This window comes from Papaver somniferum, chromosome 2 (genome assembly GCF_003573695.1).
Source record: "Papaver somniferum cultivar HN1 chromosome 2, ASM357369v1, whole genome shotgun sequence".
Taxonomy (NCBI): Eukaryota; Viridiplantae; Streptophyta; class Magnoliopsida; order Ranunculales; family Papaveraceae; genus Papaver; species Papaver somniferum.
This window is the reverse complement of record NC_039359.1, coordinates 217,377,162-217,382,279: the sequence shown is the minus strand read 5'-3', so window position 1 is coordinate 217,382,279 and position 5,118 is coordinate 217,377,162. Positions and strand designations below refer to the sequence as shown.

Below are 5,118 nucleotides of genomic sequence, written 5' to 3'. Positions count from 1 at the left end.
CAGATGAAATGGAAATTGTGTACAGAATCGTGGAAGAAACATTTGGAACTAAATATATTACTAAATCAAGGGAACTCCGTACACAGATGTGAAAATGGTGATGGATCCCGATGGTGAAGGTCTGGAAATTGGGAGCGAATTATTTGTGGTTTGCGAGCGTAGAAGGGGAAGTGTGGTCCGAGTCATAAAAATGTATCAACCAAATCATAACTAATGTGTTGACTACGATTTTCGCTCTCCTCGGATCACTTTTACTCTCCTTTTAACAAAAGTCCTTCTTAAATGCTTAGGACTCGGTCTGCATTAGAAAATCCAGTGGAAGCCTCGGGATTAAAAATCCTCCTAAGTTCACCTTAGTCATTCTCACTAGATTACCATGCAGGTTGATTAAAAATCAAGACAAACTCTGGTGCATCATTCTTAAATGCAAATACTTCTCAAAATGTAAACCTTTAAGGTAGAATAGAATATCCGCCAGATCTTGAATCTGGTACAATAATATTTGGGAGACACGAAATGGAGAAAAAATTCAAGTTTGGAATGATAAATGGCTGTTAAGTGGTGATAGGCCAAAACCTAAAAATAACTCGTCTTCTATTAACATTCAAAAAATATATAAACTTATAAACTTTAGAGGAGAAAGAAACCAATAATTAATAAAAAATGTATTTGACAATCAAATAATTTAGGAAGTAAATATGATTGAAGCTCTTTCACAGGTGGAAAATGGGGTTTTTCTGGCCTACATTCCCGGCCTTCAATGGAGGTCCATTGACCGTGAACCAGTCAAGATCACGGTCTCTGATATATAAAAAAAACACGGAAAATTTTTTTAGCCGTTAAAGTTGGTCGTTGATTAATTTATGGATGGAGATCTGCCTAGTTTTGAAGGATATACTATTTTGGAAACTCTGGGGAATACTAAAGCAGAGTTCAATATACTTTGAGCTTGGTATCCCTCCTCGAGTACATATATCCTGCCATGTCCTCAACTTTTTGTGAATCTATTTCGTAGTTTTGATTTCCATTTGACTGCTCATTTTTTTTTATGTTGATTGCACATTTGGCAAAAACTGAAATCCTTAATATAGTGAGATAGATTTTTTAATGGATTTTTCTTTTTAAATCTGTTTGCATAGGTTACCTTAACTTTCAAAATGCAATCGTTCATCTTTCAGGTGACGATTCGTGAGCGGGTTACCTTAACATTTATAAGTTGTGTTACAGTATCATGTTATATCATGACGATTCAATCGTGTTCTTTGTTTCAGGGAGCTCAATCTGAGAAAGGTGTTTCTTCGATATTATCAACTTGACTTGTCTAAGCTCATCTTCCGAAGCATCAAATAATGCACGTCAAGTGCTTGATAGCATTCTACAAATAATGCACGTTAAGTGCTTGATAACATTCTACTTGTCGTGTTGGTTGTAAAAGGTGAGGATAAATGAGAAGCTAAACCAGTTGCGAGAGATATGAAGATGTGTAAGTCTGAATGAGCAAGAAACCGACGCACTTTCCAGAGTAGGTACGCGACATTTTAGACTTCATAGTGTGTTACTTGGGTTGCAGATTACTTGGTGTAGATGCCAATTTTGATTTTATAATTATAGCATATCATGTTTATGTTTTAACTTTCGAGCTAGCTCGTTTAAAAGACTTAAACTATTAGTTTCCTGACTATGAAGTTAAATCAATCTACTGTTAATGATTGTGAAACATCAATAACATTAAACTTCATAATGACCATACTTACAAAGCATTGGAAATTCTTTGAAAGGCGAAAAAGATTGATCCACGAGATGCACAGCAATGTGTATCTAAATTTAATTTATATATTAGTGGGTTCTTAACTAGTCTTTCCCTTCTAAAATGTAGAGGAAAAAAGAAGCAGGAATCTGAATGGTCAATTAAATGGTTCAAGTCTTGTTGTTGTAGTATATCGTTACTCATATTTGTACTTGGCATTTAGTTTAACTGCATGTGTTTCTGGAGCTGGGTGAATCGTTAATTGCAACTGGTCCAGGAGCTGTGTTATATTTCTTCAAGACTGTAAAAGTCTATGCTTTTTTTTTCTTTCCTATGGGTGATAAAGAGAATATACTTTTTGTGGCTCAGTATTACTGTTGATTCGAGGATCCCAATTACGATAAAGAGAATTTTATAACGTAACTAAAGGAAATGCAACATTCAAATAATTCTTATATGTTCAAATTACCAAGATTGGGTGTGGATAGGATGCGTAACAACGGGTTACTTGTTATGTTAGTGTCTACCTATAACGATAGGATGGGAACAATGGGTTGCTTGTTATGTTAGTTTATAGATATAACCAGAGTAGTAAATGCCTATTAACACAGACAATTTAGTTTACCGCATCTCATCCGTTGAAAATATTATTTAAATGTTGTTATTAAACCATGGTCTTGCTTTCAAAATCAGGATGTCTGTGTAGCTAAACCTCTAACACCCACACTGATTTTTCCTACAGGTAGTTGCAAGTTCTGACTTCCGAGTAGGGGAGCTTAATTCATCTTTTGCTCACTTTTGATGAATTTTGATGCTGTTTTGTGTCCATTAGCTTAGTCTGCATGATTGTAAGTATGAAAGCAATATCGTTTACCTATTTTTAGAAATGATAAGTTAGAACCTATAATGTGAGAGTCCCATTTTTTGTTTAGATGGTTTGGTTGTTTCTTAGCCTAAGCGCAAACCAAATTTAGGATCCCCATGAAATGAAGTTCGGGCTAATGTATTTGCAGAAGGTCAATTACATAAACCCATCATGCATCTCTTGGATTTGCGTAATATTTATCCCACTGTATACTCACACGAATTCATTTCTCTAAGATTTATTTGTTTTATGCACAGGTTGGGAAGCATCGTTACTTCTCGCGTGCTTAAACATAAGTCGTAACAGAATTTGAAGCTTTACTGCACCTAAGCCTTTGAACATAAGTCATGATAGAGTTTGATGCTTTACCGCAACCGAGCCTTTGAGACTGTTATAATGCCTCTAAGAACTCAAGATTTTGATCATTCTTTTTTGTAATTTGAACCCAGTGAATCAATCAATATTAAATTGAATGATTATTTGAAACCAATGAATCAATGAATTTGTTCTCATTTGAATTTTAATTTGAGTTTTCAGTTGGGTTTAATTTGAGATTATTCAGATTCAATCAGGCAAGATAGATTCAATCAGCCAATCTGAATTTTTTGTTTTTATATTAAAATTTATATCTACGATTGACTGGAATCAGTCATAACCCATTAACCGTTAAAGTCGGTCGTTGATACTAGTACAAACCTTCACATAGGCCACGTTTTTTGGTTTACAGCCTAGCCACGTTTTGGGTTATTTATGTGGCTACTGGTCATCATTATAACTATAGCCACGTTTTGTGTTACCATGTATCCATAGTGCACCATTTGGTCATGGGTGTAAACCTAAACCTATCAACTGTAGCCGTAGGCACCTTTTGGTCATGGGTCTAGGTCTAAACCCATCACCCGTAGCCATAGATGAGTATATGGCCACATTAACCAATTGGGTATGTGTCTAATATGTAGGGTGGCATTAGACACACCTATTTAGCCAAGGCGATAAGCGAATTTATTTAGCCACACTTTAATTTTTTTATGTGTCCAAAATGTAGGGTTCATCAGACATGTCGAAAAGATGTTGTTTACATTCCAAAGCATTGATTGCACCGGTTCAATATACTGATTTGTATACCCACGTGAGTATTGTTTGCGCTACCAGTATCTTGAGTAGCTTATTATTTGATTCTTTAACATCTGATACGCTATAATGTAAATTTTCCTTACCAGTTTCGGAATCGGGATGTTAATCAGTTTATCTTGTCATGTAATAGTCATATTTAATGAAAACAATGTTAGTCACTGAGCAAAAACTATGCACCATTTAGGCTGTGGTGACTGAATCGTGTGATGCTGCCACATCACGTGCTAAAGCATTAACAATACTCTTTGTAAGAGAAACTTTATTAAGATCAATGTCTTTTCCAAAACTATCTTTGCAGAAAGTAAACTAACATCTCCGCAGAACAAATTAAACGACAAAAAATTAATAAAATTCTTTGAACTAAGATTGACTAAGATAACTAAAGCCAAGTCCCCAGAAATATGAAATGAATAAGATTGCAATGAAAAATCCAATAATACAAAGAAGTAAATAAATCCACTATAGTCGACTTCCTCGATCTTAGGTTCAGCACCACCAGCTCATGCTGCAAGATCGTCAGCATCCATCCCTACCAGCAGGTCAAAATAAATCATGACCAAAGATTGTCATAAGATACACTCAGAAATTATCTTATGGTAGTCCTCTGCATATTTAAGAGTCATGTAGTAAAAAAAGAACCAAGAAAGGTATACTGAGACTGAACAAAAATATTTAACAGCACTATTACTAATTTAGAGAAAGAAGGCGTATACCTATTGAATATTTGAATTGCTATGTAAAATATGTATTACTTATATCGCCAACAAAGAAAACATGAATCTCTTTACAAGGATTTATGTAATATGTCTGGGAGTCTGAGCAAGCCCGTGAACAGGTGAATCCTTGGATGTTGTACATGATAGAAGTTTTTCGTGAAGCTTCCTTTTTATGGATATTGGTGGAAATCCCATACTGAGATGATTCAATAGCCCCAGTTATTGCAAAATTGGCATCTACGTGCTGCATGTATAAATAAGGTATTACTATAATTACTATGATCCTCAAGGAAGAAAGCAAGTCTCTCTTCAATACCAGCGTAGTTATTGCAGTCCATGCATTTATAGTTCTCAGAACAGAGAATGTTGGCTTGGAAACATTTGCAGTATTTCTTAAGACATCCTGATTTCTTGCAATGGCATCCCTTATTGTGCTTTTCGATTATTGAAATGTCACCATTTTCCTCCTAATATGGGTTTAGAAAGTTCATATTTTGTCAGCAACATAAAGTGAGAATTTAGCAAATGGGATTATGTGTATAGCAATTTTTAAGTGTGAAGTTCTTCACTTTAATATTTGATTTGATATTAGTCAATTTCATTTTTCCTGCAGTCTTTCTTACATGTTAAATAGTCAAACATAACCTAGCAGAAGC

General features: G+C 34.8%; 1 long non-coding RNA gene across 2 annotated transcripts; it reads left to right on the top strand.

Annotated features, from left to right (window-relative positions):
- The first annotated feature begins 920 nt into the window (after nucleotides 1-920).
- LOC113354559 lies at nucleotides 921-3,051 on the top strand. 2 transcript variants are annotated; one of them, XR_003361952.1, is made up of 3 exons: nucleotides 921-1,522; nucleotides 2,490-2,595; nucleotides 2,870-3,051. It is a non-coding gene; the product is annotated as an uncharacterized LOC113354559 (long non-coding RNA). The 2 variants fall into 2 exon arrangements; XR_003361951.1 differs by having other exon boundaries at nucleotides 921-1,526.
- Nucleotides 3,052-5,118: the final 2,067 nt, after the last annotated feature.